The 14,005-nt window shown below is 49.6% G+C and overlaps 1 protein-coding gene across 7 annotated transcripts in view; it reads right to left on the reverse strand.

The window, feature by feature from the left end:
- ARSG (arylsulfatase G) overlaps positions 1–14,005 on the reverse strand; it is a 126,583-nt gene that overhangs the window by 87,558 nt on the left and 25,020 nt on the right. The window contains exon 1 of one of the 7 annotated variants that reach the window (XM_047756613.1): positions 13,757–13,831. The exons of the other annotated variants lie outside the window; for them this stretch is intronic. The gene's annotated coding sequence lies outside the window, so the exon portion shown is untranslated. Of the gene's footprint in view, positions 1–13,756; positions 13,832–14,005 lie in introns of those variants that run through there. 7 annotated transcript variants of the gene reach the window in all.

A 14,005-nucleotide genomic window follows, 5' to 3' on the forward strand; every position in this document is an offset into this window, starting at 1 on the left:
CGTAAAGCAGGAGGTCACGGACAACCTCACTGAGAAGGTGACCTTTCTTTAAGGATCCCTAGGAGAGGAGGGAGGAAGCAATGGTGCTCACAGGAAGTCATGTGGAAAGGATGCCAGGCAGAGAACCCAGTGGGGCGCCGGGCTGGCGCAGGTGAAGGGCAGCCAAGAAGCCTCTGCAGAAGCAGCAGAGTGAAGAAGGGCAAGGATTGGATGGAATGGGGAGGAAGACAGCTTCTACTGAGCCAGAGGAGAGGCCAGAGGAGGGTCTGAGCAAGTGGCAAATGCTGACTTACACTGTCGTAACAGGATCCCTCTGGCTGTTGGCTGAGAATTATCAAATGTGCCAAAACACGGCACGTAAGAGAAGAAGATGAGAGATTAGGAGTCTGTTGCATCAGCCCAGGCGAGGCCAGGTGAGAGAAAGTGCTGGAGGGAGGTAAGCCAAGTGCCCAGGGCACAACATTCAAGGAGGTGGCACTCCAGCTCAGGTGCCCTGGCAGTGAGCACAACCCTCCTGGGAGCACCTCCGTAAACTTTGCTCACCCTAACCCAAGCCCAAGACAGAGGAAAATCCAGTTACCCTGACGGCCAGGTCGGATGGTTATTTGATGTCTACATGTAATAAACATCCTCACGGCTCCTTCCTTTGCCCCTAGTCTCTCAGCATATATGTTTGGGGCTGACCCAACTTGTTAGGATTTTTTTTTTTTTTCCTGTGTCAGCAGCATGCAGCAATTCCAGGGCCAAGGATCGAATCTCTGCCACAGCAGTGACCAGACGCACAGCAGTGACCACAACAGATCTTCAACTTGCCGAGCCACCAGGAAATGCCGGAAAGATTTCTTATGAGTGAATCTGGGGGAGTTCCTGCTACGGCTCTGCAGGTTAAGGGCTTGACGTTGTCTCTGTGAGGAGGCAAGTGAGGCCCCCTGGCCCCACTCATGGGTTAAGGATCCAGTGTAGGTCACAGGTAGGGCTGGGATCTGGTGTTGCTGTGGCCGTGGCATAGGCTGGCAGCTGCAGCTCCTACTCAACCCCTGGCCCTGGAACTTCCATATGCCGCAGGAGCAGCCTTTAAAAAAAAAAAAAAAAAGAATGTATATGGAAGGGGGGGCTCAGTCTTAGCACAACAGAGGATGCAAAAGGAATCTTTCCTTTTTCTGTTATATCTTTTTCTTGCCATTTATTGAGCTATAATTGACATACAGCTCTGTATACATCTAAGGTATATAGCATAATGACTTGACATACCTCTACTGTGAAATGATTACCACAATCAATTTAGCCAACATCCATCATCTCATATAGATACAAGAAAATGAGAGAGAGAAGAAAATAAATGTGGTTTTTTTGGTGGCTGTTGTTGTTGTTTCTTGTGATGGGAACTTTGCGACTACTCTCAAACAGTTTGTAAATACTCCGTACAGCAGGTTAGCTGCAGTCACCACGTTGTACACCACAGCCCCAGTTCACCTTTATCTTCTCCCTGGAGCAAAGGAAATCTCTGAATGCCCCCATCCAAGCTGGGAGAACAATTCCACTTAAATAATTTTTTTTCTTTTTTTTTTTTTAAGGGCCGCACCTGTGGCATATGGAAGTTCCCAGGCTAGGGGTCAAATTGGAGCTATAGCTGCTGGCCTACACCACAGCAATGCAGGATCCAAGCCACATCTGCAACTTCCGCCACAGGCTGTGGCAACGCCAGATCCTTTAACCCACTGAGCAAGGCCAGGGATCGAACCCACATTGTCATGGATATTAGCTGGATTCTTAACCTGCGGAGCCACAACGGGAACTCCTTAAATAAATTTTTTTTTTTAATATTAAGCTTGAAGACTTCCAGCCAAACCCTGTTGTTGGGAATGTCAGTTCTGTGATCCCAGCGATGCCAGGAAACTCATCGAGATGACATCCTGCCTGGCTTTAGGCTGGAACCACCTGTTGGGACTGTCCCAGGAGGAAGCCATGTGGCAGGAGCCAATTTGGGAGAGCAGAGGTGGCACCATGCCATGCATCTGAAAAACTCAGCAGCCCTGCAGAAATTATATCTGGGTCCTTGAACACAGGTCAGATAAACAAAGAGAGTAGATGGGCCTCAGAATAACATCCTTTTTCTAAAATCCCACCCTCCACTTGAGAAGAAAACTCATGAGGGTTGTGATCCAGTGAAAAGGGCTTAAGGTCAATTACCTGAAATCCACTCCCTTCAAGCCTATTTACCAAATGTTTTTAAGGACTTTTTACAAAGAGGCTTTTACTTATTATTTATTAAACATTGTTATGGGAGTTGTCAAACACACAGAAGTTGAGAAACTCACACGCACCTACGAAACATCTACAGTCAACAGTTACTGGAGTTCCCGTTGTGACTCAGCAGTTAATGAACCCAACTAGGATCCATGACAATGTGGGTTCGATCCCTGACCTCGCTTAGTGGGTTAAGGACCTGGCATTGCTGTGAGCTGTGGTGTAGGTCGCAGACGTGGCTGGGATCTGGTATTGCTGTGTCTCTGGCGTAGGCCAGCAGCTACGGCTCCAATTCTACCCCTAGCCTGGGAACCTCTAAATACCATGCGTGTGGCCCTAAAAAAACAAACAAAAAAATAAAGTGAAATGAAATGAAATAAAATGAGTCAACTCTTATTGTTAACACAGGGCAGGTCTGGTTTTCTCTCTCTCCCTCTCCTAATTCTCTTTCCCTCATGCTCTACCTATCCTGAATTATTCTGAAACAAGTCTCAGTCATTACATCATTTCATCCATAACCATTTCTATATGGTCATCTAAATTATAAGAATTCTTTTAAAATACAACTACAGGAGTTTCTGCTGTGGTGCAACGGATTGGGACCAGGGGCATCTCTGCAGTGCCAGGACACAGGTTCCCTCCCTGGGCCGGGCACAGTGGGTTAAAGGATCTGGTGTGGCTACAGCTATGGCCTAGGTTGCAACGTTGGCTCGACCCCGGCGGCTTGGGAACTCCATGTGCTGCAAGGCTGCAAAAAAAAAAATTAATACATGTAACTACAATTCTAAATATAGCCCCCTTTGTCAAAATTAATCATTTGTCAGTATCGTCAATAATCCAATCAGTATTTAAGTGTCTTCCGTTGTCTCACTAACGTTTCCAGTCGGGTTTACTCTAATCAGGATCCAAAGGAAGGCCAACACCCAGTGCACTGGATTCGAGGCGGCTCTTCCTTTAACCTTCCTCCTCTCTCTTCCTTACAACATATTTGTAAGTAAATTTCAGTTCCTTGTCCTACAGAATTTCTGAAATTTTGGATCTGGCCGACGATACCCCATGGTGGTATTTAAAATGTTTCCCAGAAAAAAAGAATGGATATATATACATAGAGATACACATCCGCCTGGGCCATGGGAGACAATGAGGGTTAGATGAGGCCATGAAAGTCGAGCCCTTGTGATGGGATTAGTGCCCTTGTATGATCTCTCTCTCTCTTTACTGCAAAGCAAGGAGGCAGCAATGTGAAGGGCAGGAAAAAAGCTCTCACCAAGAGCCAAATCAGCCAGCACCTTGATCTTAGACTTCCCAGCCTCCAAGAGATGAAGCTGTCTATGGTATTTTGTTATGGCAGCCCAAGGCCACTCAGAGGTGCCTGCTCAGTTTTATCTCAGACACTCTGAGGCTGAAGCTGGCGCAGAAGTAAGGATAAGACCCAAACTTGGGAGGCGGGAAAACAATTCGGTGAAGTCGTTACTTGGCAAATTTGCCTTTCGGAGAATTGACTTTGGGGAAGTGTTGGCCTGTCTGCCGAAGAATGTGTGTCTGGGATTTTGTGTGGCCATTCCCTAGCTGTGTGACCTTGGATAAGTTACTGAATCTCTCCGTGCTTCAGTTTCCCTACTTACCTGAAAAACAGGCCCATAGCTCCTGCACCCCCAAACCAACAGGTGAGTGAAAGTGCCTGCTCTCAATAAGTGCTTAGAAATGTTGCTTTTTCGTTCTGACCCTCAGTCGTCTTGAGGATGAAGAGATAAGAAACACCAGAGTACTTTGAAAAAGTACTGAGCAAGCCCAAGGCGTTACTAAAATGAATATTAAGCAAAACCATTCTGAGTGTCTGTGATGAAACCCGGGCTCCCTGCAGCTATTGGCTGAGTTTTGTCATAACCACCTGTCAGCATTCTTGGCTGTCGGATTATGAACCCAGAGAAGGTAGAAGATACAAACGCAAGGCCAAAGGGGAAGTTGAGTCATTCTCATTTGCGTTTTCAAAGCTCCAAACTCTGGTGCTCGTCACACAATCCCATGGCTGGTGGTGCCATTTTGGAAAACCAAAAGCCAGGTCCTTCTGCCCAGGCGGACTCTGGTGCAGCGAGCATGGCAGCACTTCTACCAACAAATCTCGTTTTGGACATTGTAACAGTACAAGGTCAAGGTGAAATACAGAGTGTGGAGTTCCCAATGTGATGCAACGGCATCCGTGGCATCTCTGCACGGAGTCTCTGCAGCACTGGGAGGCAGGTTCGATCTCCCGCCCGGCACGAGGAGTTGAGGATCTGGGGGTGCCGCACCTGATGCCTCGGCCAAAACTGCAGCTGGGACCTGTTCTGGCCCAGGGAAGACCTTATGCAAGGGGCAGTTTAAAAAAAGAAAAAAAATAAAGATGTAGTGTGGGTATGAGAAATCTCCCTTTGCTGAGGCTAACTGAAAGTGAGATTTACTTTTTTTTTTTTTTTTGGCCATGCCCGGAGCATGCAGAAGTTCCAGGCAAGGATGGAACCCAAGCCACATCAGCGACAACCACAGGATCCTTTAACCCCTAAGCCGCTGGGGAACTCTGGGAATTACATTTTACCATCAGAAACATCCAAAAGAACTATTTGTCCATGACACGGCGCTAGGTGCTTCAAGAAGAAAAGGCCACAACTCTAGGATGTACATTCCACAAGGGCAGGGGTGCCTCTCTGTTTCACGCAAGGCATAATCCAGTTTCCCAGCCCAGAAAGTTGTCCAATCAGTATTTGCCAGACGAGTGCCTCTGACATGAACAACTACGGCCCAGCCTCTGTCTCCTTCCGAAGCCTCGGCTTCATCTTGTCACTTCCCTAATCTCAGATGACCTTTCTCGGTTCCTCTCCCTCGGAGAGTCTCACTCGCAAAAGCGCCCTCATTGGAGCCCTGCTTTAGGTGATAACCACACATGGGTCCTCACTTCTGAACTGGAGTCAACACTTTGAGAGGAGGGACCACATCCTCTGAGGTGTGGTTTTGTGGCCTGGGAAACAACTGCATTCACCAGCGTGCATGGGTGGGCTGTGATGAGCACGGGCTGTCCACACTAAGGAGCAACGGGGATGGGATGGAAGGATGGCTGGATGGTCCCTGTACCTAGTCCCCACCCCAGATCCCTACTAAACATGTGAACTCCAGTAAGACGGCCAGAGCCCTCCACCAACCACTAGGACAGGCCCCTCCTAGCCTCTTGCACAGGACACAGTCTAGGAGCATCCTTCCAGCTTCTTTGCCTCCCCCTCCTCCTCCTCCTAGCCACCCAGAAACAGACGCATGCACTGCTCCTACAGGGTTAAAAGAGAAGCTTAACACTGCGTACTGTTCCAGGGAGCAGCAGGGCAGGCTGTGCATGTTTAGACAAGATGGGGAAAGCTAGCATCTCCCTTTAGGCAAGAAACACAGCAGGAGAGCAGGTTTTTATTCCTTGGGCCTTGAGGAACATGATGGGTGGGACAGCGTCAACAGGCTTTCCAAAGAAAACCTGATTAAAGGTGGGTAAAACCCAGTGGTCCCACCCCCAGCACGTTCCAACAATTCCAGTTAGGTTTCATGACCCACAACCGTGTCATAAATTTTTAATATATGTATTTCTTCCTGAAAGCAATGTGATTAAAATCACTTTGTCCTACGAATTTTGATTTCCTTCTTTCTTTCTTCTTCTTCTTCTTTTTTTTTTTTTTCCTGGCCGCACCCGTGGCAGTTCCCCGGCCAGGGATCAATCAAACCCGAGCCACAGCAAAGGCAACACCAGATCCTTCCAGGGAACTCCGGACAATTTTGATTTTTTTTTTTTTTTGGTTCTGTTTTTAGGATTTTTACAACAGGCTTAAGATCTTTTATAGAGGCCTCCTTAAGGCAACCGTTGTCTTTTTTTTTTTTTTTTCTTAATAAGCAGTGAGAATATGACAAAGCTACAGGAGCAGTAAAGGATGAAGGGTGAGAAGCAGCAAATATCCGTGTTGAACGCCAACAAAACTTACTCTAGTGTGAATCTGACGCACCCAGTGATGTATCATCGACACTGCCTGGGCATGAGAGAATTCTAATCGCCAGAGGCCCGTGGTGCCATGGGTGGGGAGGTGACCTCCCTGTCCCCAAATCCAGCATGCTCTCCCCGTCCTCTTGTCTTCTTTCTTTTTATGCTCTTCACCCTTCACCCGCCGCCTTGCCAGTCCTTGCAAGATCTTTCCTACCTGTTCTAGGCTCATTGAGCTCTTCCCTTCTCAATCCCCCAGCTAAGAGTTAGAGTTTCATCACCGGCCAATCACAGCGCTAAGCTGCTGGGACCCTTACAAACATTAACTTAGTAACCTAGCAACACAGCACAAAGCTCCGCACACAACCACCCTATTCAGGAGGTATTATTATTATTATTATTATTTTATGCCCCTTTCACTGATGAGCAGACTGAGGTAGAGAGAGTTTAAGTAACTTGACACAACTAGTGAGGGCCTCAGAGACCAGGTTCACATGCATCTTTTTTTTTTTTTTTCCACACCCAAGGCATGGGATGCTCCCAGGCCAGGAATTGAACCTGAGCCACAGATGCCACAGACACTGCAGCTTTGGCAATGCCCAAACATTAATCCACTGTCCCAGTTCAGGGATTGAACCCTCCCCTCTGTAGGGACCTAAGCCACCGCAGTCAGATCCTTAACCCACTGAGTCACAGTGGGAACTCCAAGAGTTATGCTCTTCCCTGACCCAGTCTACTGAGTTTGGTTTTTCTTTGGCCGTATCTGCAGTCTATGGAAGTTCCCGGGGCCAGGAAAAAAGCTGGGTCCTTCACCTGCTGCACCACAGTGGGAGCTCCTTCACGTGCATCTTAACACCGACAGCATCTGCCATCAAATCTCTCAACTCTACAGCCCCTGCCCTTGACTTTCCCAGTCCACTATGGTGACTCGTGGGTTTAGTTTCTCTCTCCAAGGAGAACGCATCCATGAGGGCAGAGACCACATCCTCCTTGTCCTCTTTTTACTGTGGATCACACGCAGTGGCCTGCAAGTATTTGTGCTTGGGTATCTTCTAAAACAATTTAGAAAAACAGTATTCAGTATTAGTCCGCTCAGGATGCCACAACAAAATACCACAGACTGGGCGGCTTAAACAATAGAAATTTATTTTCTCATGCTTCTGGTGCCCAGAAGGGCCAGCATGGTCCTTTTCTAGGGAGAGCTCTCTTACTGGCCTGTAGATGAATCTTCACACGGCCTCTCCTGAGCGTCTGCTCTCAGAAATACAGAGAAAGAGAGATTTCTCTCTTCCTGTACTTTTCATCTTTTCGTCTTTTTAGGGCCGCACCTGGGGCGTAACAAAGTTCCCAGGCTAGGGGTCGAATCGGAGCTACAGCTGCCAGCCCACCCCACAGCCATAGCAACAAGGGGTCCGAGCTGCATCTGCAACCTACACAGAAGCATGCAGCAACACCGGATCCTTAGCCCACTGAGCGAGGCCAGGGATCGAACCTACATCTTCATGGATACTAGTCAGGCTCTTAACCTGCTGAGCCACAAGGGGAACTCCTCTCTTCCTTTTTTTTTTTTTTTTTGTCTTTTTAGGGCCACACCTGCGGCATATGGAGGTTCCCAAGCAGGGGTCCAAACCGAGCTGTAGCCACCGGCCTATGCCACAGCCACAGCAACTCAGGATCCGAGCCGAGTCTGCGACCTACACCACAGCTCATGGCAACACTAGATCCTTAACCCACAGAGTGAGGCCAGGGATTGAACCCGCGTCCTCATGGATGCTAGTTGGGTTTGTTAACCTCTGAGCCATGACGGGAACTCCCTCTCTTCCTATTCTTACAGGGTACCTATTCCATCATATTGGCCCCACCCTCGTGACTCAGTTAACTCTAGTTTCTCCCAAAGGCCCTATATTATCCAAATATTATCACATTGGTGGGGGAAGGGTTTCAACATCTGAATGAGGGTGGGGCGCAAACACTAAGTTATCTTCACTGGTCCATCACAACTGTAAATAGCTGCACAATCTATCATTTTATTTTTTTACTTTTTTATTTTTAGGGCTGCACCCAAGGCATATGGAAGTTCCCAGGCCAGCGATCGAATCAGAGCTGTAGCTGTGGGCCTACAGCACAGATCACAGCAATGCTGGATCCCTGACCCCCTAAGCAAGGCCAAGGACCCAATTCACATCCTCATGGACACTAGTTGGATTCATTTCCGCTGAGCCACAATGGGAACTCCCAAAGTATATTGTTTTAATTGTATCTGTACATGTTGACTTTTTTTTTTACATTTGAGAAGGACTGGTGTTAGTTTGTTTGTTTGTTTGTTTTTGCTCTTTAGGGCCACACCCACGGCACACGGAAGTTCCTAGGCTAGGGGTCGAATCAGAGCTGCAGCTGCCGGCCTAAATCACAGCCAAAGCAAGATCCAAGCTGCACCTGCAACCTACGCCACAGCTTCATTGGATCCTAAGCCACTGAGCCAGGCCCAGGATCAAAGCCGCATCCTCATGGATACTAGTCAGGTTCTTAACCCACTGAGCCACAACGGGAACTCCTATAAATGTTGACTTTTTATAATAATTAAACCACTCTTTTCAACACATCCAATGTCACATAAACAGCAGAGCAATTTGAAAACCACCATCATTCATCTTTAAATCCCTTGAGACTATTTCTCATTAGGTTAAAACTTTTCTACCATTTCTTTCCCTTTTTTCCAAAACAGTATTTCCATTCTAGTTCAACCTACTATGCCTTTATGTTCAAAAGTAGTTAATTATCTTTTCCTATGTCTCTGGAATACAGACTTTGCATATATACTGAAATTTCATTTTTTACACTTTGCTCCAAGATTAAAAAAAAAAAAAAAAAAAGCCCTTCTGGATTGAGTTACCATCCTAATTATTACTCTAAGTAATAATTTGTAATCAGACAACATATATTATAAATTTTGACAAATTATTATTAAGCACAAGATAACTGTCTTAGAAATCTTTAAGGAGATGTACTTGGGACAGAGATTTAAAGAAAGGAGCTTTCTCTGAAAAAACATTTCGATTTTCCCCCAGAGATGTTTACAGCTGGGCCTAAGCACCCTATCGAGATCTTGGCTCTGGTTAAGCAAGAGAAGGCCGACTCGGCAGGAATAAAGGAGAGTCAGGCCTGCAGCACTGTGGGTTCTCAGACAACTCGGCTTTAGGAAAGAGCTGATGTGCTGAAAAGTGACTCCCCCAAGACTCTGTGCCTCAGAACGCCTTGGAAAAATCTTCAAATTCTCTCCCAAACAAGCATTTCTGTTGGAAGGGCCCTGCCTTCCTTCAAACCATCAAATGTGGGAGTCGGAGAGGTCCTATAAGCCGCAAGATAAACCCAGCACCTCTACCAGGAATATCAGCATTTCTAGGGGGCTGTGACGTTCTCTGCCATCTGGAGAAGCAGATCTTAAAGTTTTGGGGGTTTGGGAGTTTCCGTCGTGGTGCAGTGGAAACAAATCCGACTAGGAACCATGAGGTTGCAGGATCGATCCCTGGCCTCGCTCAGTGGGTTAAGGATCCGACATTGCCATGAGCTGTGGTGTAGGTCGCAGACTCGACTTGGATCCTGGGTTGCTGTGGCTGTGGCGTAGGCGGGCAACTGTAGCTCCAATTTGACTCCTAGCCTGGGAACCTCCATATGCTGCAAGTGTGGCCCTATAAAGCAAAAAAATAAAAAAATAAAAAGTTTTAAGGGTTTGTTTTTTGTTGCTGTTATTGTTTTTCTTCTGGCCACACCCATGGCATGAAGAAGTTCAGGGGCCTGGGATCCGTCCCCAGCCTCTGCAGCGACCCAAGCCACAGCAGTGGCAATGCCAGATCCTGAACCCACTGAGCCATCAGGAAACTCCTTAAAGTTTTAAAGCAAGAATTTGCTTCCATTGAATACACGTGGTGAGAACATGAGTAGCCCATGCAGGGACAAGAAAGAGAGAGGGTGGACGGGCAGGCAGGCCATCCAGGCTCCCCCTACATGCCACCTCTGATGCTCCCGGTCTGCACTGGCTGCTCCAAAGTCGAAGCCCTTACAAGCAGGCTTGTGCCTCCCTGAGCTCCAGACAAGATTCCTTTCAATTTACTTACCCCAAGTTGAAGTTCTCACGGGCTGGTAAATGCAGAGAGCTTATTTGCAAGCCAGGGTCATATCTGCCTAGCAACCCACCATGAAGACTAGAAGGACTCTAAACGTTGACAGAGAACATGCAGGCCAACTTTACACAAAGGAAACTGTTCTCATGCAAATGACCCTAAGCCAGAGGGCTAGAAAAGGGAGAGCAGTGGGAGAGCTCTCAGGAGCCAACGTATTTCCAGAGAAGAGGTCGGGGGACTTTCTACGGGCATCCTTATAGCCTCGTCCTCTGCAAATGAAGGGCCCAGGGGCTCTGCTGCCACTTGGGTTGCGACAGACCCAACAGAAGAGGCGAAGAGGGGCGCTGAACCCTTCACTTAATTTCCTGATTTTTCTGGTTCTGTATTCCAGACTCCAAAGCTCCTTTTGTTCGTGTTTAGAACTAAACAGAGTTAGTTTTGTTTGGGGTGGGGTGTGTTGATTAGCATGGTAATGCAGTGTTTTCCCTCCTTTGCTTTCACTGGCAGAGAGAGAAAAAGCAGAGGTTTTCACAACTGGTTTCCCTAGGATTTAGGGAACGAGGTAAAGCCAGCCTCTAACCAGAGCGGGCAAAAGTCACCGGTTTGTGGCTGGCAAGACTGGACAGAGGCTGGGTTTCCAGACGCCTCTCGGCTGTCCCAACACAGGCGGCCAGTGTCATCTTTGGATGAGCTCTTGTAGCAAAGGGAGCCCGTGTGGCTAAACCTTGGGAGAATCTGTCCCCTGCTCAGTACCTCAACTTTTCTCATCTGTAAAATGGGGGTGAAGGTCAATTGCAGAAGGTGTTGATAGGCTTAAAATTCAATCACACAAATGGCACCTAGTTAATACAGCCTTGGGAACAAAGCAGAAGTACAAATAAATTAACGGCAGGTGTAGTTAATACTAATACAAATAGCGATACCTTACTATTGTTATTATTATGACAGTTACAGCCCCCCCACCCCCCACCCAAACAGCTAGTCATTTCACTTGGTCAAATACTCAGATGTGACTTTCCCACTCAGTCCCCCCTGGGGCTTTCTATATTGTTTGTCTAATTTTTAAAACCAAGAAGCTGAAGCACCAAGATCTTCATTCAGTTATAAAAATACAGGGGCCGCACCCCCTAGGTTCCCAAGCAGGGCTCAACACAGCATGTGCCGTGTCCCGTTAAATATGGATGGATTTCCACACTCAGTGTAGAGACAGGTCCTAATGCACTGCAAGCTCCTAAACATCAAAGATAAATATCAGGAGTTCCCATCGTGGCACAGCGTAAACGAATCCAACTAGGAACCATGAGGTTGCAGGTTCGATCCCTGGCCTCGCTCAGAGGGTTAAGGATCTGGCATTGCTGTGAGCTGTGGTGTAGGTCGCAGACACAGCTCAGATCTGGCATTGCTGTAGCTCTGGCGTAGGCTGGCAGGAACAGCTCTGATTAGACCCCCCCAGCCTGGGAACCTCCATATGACCCAGGTGCGGCCCAAAAAAGACAAAAAGACCGAAGGGAAAAAAGAAAAAAAGATATCAAAGATTACATTTACAGTCATTCCTATTTTACCATTAAGTGCTCTCATGCTGGTGGTTAAAATCAGTTTCTCAGTATCATTAGGGATGGATTCATCCCTCCAAGAACAGTTCAGAAAAGGATCATGGAGTTCCCGTCATGGCTCAGTGGCTATTGAATCCGTCTAGGAACCATGAGGTTGTGGGTTCGATTCCTGGCCTTGCTCAGTGGGTTAAGGATCCGGCGTTGCTGTGAGTTGTGGTGTGGGTGGCAGACACAGCTGAGATCCCGAGTTGCTGTGGCTGTGGTGTAGGCCAGCGGCTACAGCTCCGATTAGACCCCTAGCCAGGGAACCTCCATATGCTGTGGGTGCGGCCCTACAAAAGACAAAAAAAAAAAAAAGGATCATGTCCAGAGACCGCTGGAGTCAGCTACTGGAATTGCTAAGCCATAAACAGCAAGAACAATAAGAGCTAAAGGCTAGTGAAGGCTTACCTTATGGCAGGCAATGCGATCTCTACTTTACCGGCCTCACAAATTAAACCCTTCGATTCTGGGAATGTCAGGACTGTCCCCATTTGATAGATTTGGAAATTGACGCTCCAGGAAGTTAGGTCACTCCGGCAAGGTCCCCGGAGTTAATCAGTGGTCCAGGCTGTACAGTGCTGGTCGTTACCCAAGCACTTGGTGCCAACATACCTGCTCCCCTAACCCAGGCCAGCCTTAACAACACAGCATGGCATTTAACTCAGAGACTCTAGCGCAAACTCGTAAGAGAAATCAGGCAGCGACTGCAAAGGGATTTTTATTGATTCAGATCATCGTCCTGGTGACGACCCTCCGTGCCCGCACTCCCAAACTAGGCGTTCTTGAGTTTCTGATTTCAGAAGCGCATTCTCCAAACCCCAATTAAGGGAGCAGCCGATGCCTAAGTCGGCAGGGGTTATGTGGAGAATGAGGCTTTTGCTTCAGGGCAGGTCTTAAACAGGCCCTGAGGGTGGGAGGTGGGCACCGGCAAGCTGAGTCTGCGCCCCCGAGGACTCCGAAATGCCTGGGACCCGACACACTGCTTGGTCCCCTTGACGAGCTCATAACTGAGATGTCCCGTGCATCACCTGCTGAGTTCACGGTGACCTTGGGGTCCGGGACTACAGGACGAGGGGCATGTGCCCCCTCAACGTCCTGGTCCCTCTCGTGAAGGAGCGCCCCGCGAGTTAGGCAGCTGTGCACCTGTGTGGACTTCGCCTCCCGCCTGGCGGGCAGGAAGCGCGCGCGCGCCGGGCCGGGGATGCTGACTCAGCCCGGCCGCTCACACACATCCCTTTCGCGCAACGCGATGCTGTTGCTGTTGCAGCAAAGGGGGGAAGGCAAAGCACCCGTGGTAGCCAGGCGGCTCACTCGCTGGGGCCCACTGCGACACTCCCTCACCCCACCCCACCCCGCCAAGGGGAACAGCAGGGGTGCGCGAGTTGACGAAATCGGGGGAAGTGGGCGCTGGAGGAGGAACTCGGGGTCCGCGGCGCCGCGCGCGCAGCTCACACCCAAACTGGAAGGAACCTGTTCCGCCCGGGGCGGGCGCGGAGCGGCCGCAACGGCGAGCCCAAACCCTCCGGGCGCGGGCGCGATCGGGGCTAAGCCTGGGGTGCGCCCGGGCCTGCGGGAAGGGAGGCGGCTCGGGGGGACCCCTCTCGCCCGGCCAGAAGTGCCCGCAGAGCGGGCGCCAGCACTCCCGGCTTACAGTGCAGCCGAGCGCCCGGCTTACAGTCCAGCCAGGCGCGCAGAGATGCGCGGAGCTGGAGAGGGCTGGGGGCGGCGTGCGCGAGCTCCCGGCGGCGAGGGCGGGAGCAGTCCCGGGAGACCCCGTGGCAGGTCTAGGACAGCGACGCAGTTACCTTCCGTGACCCTCAGCCCCGGCTCTGGGCGCGCGCGTGCCCGACACGGCCTCGTCCACGTGGGCCGGCGCGCGCACGCCAGGCCGGCCCCCTCGGCGGCGCTCCGCGCTCGCAGCACATGGTCGGCGGCGCGCCCCCGAGGCCGGCGGAGACCGGCTACAGCCGGTATAGGATAAGAGATAGGCAGCAACGCGGGGCCGGGGCGCGGGCAGCAGCACGCACGGCCGGGGCGCAGGCGGCCGGGGAGGG

The sequence above is a fragment of the Phacochoerus africanus genome, chromosome 14, assembly GCF_016906955.1.
Source record: "Phacochoerus africanus isolate WHEZ1 chromosome 14, ROS_Pafr_v1, whole genome shotgun sequence".
Classification (NCBI taxonomy): Eukaryota; Metazoa; Chordata; class Mammalia; order Artiodactyla; family Suidae; genus Phacochoerus; species Phacochoerus africanus.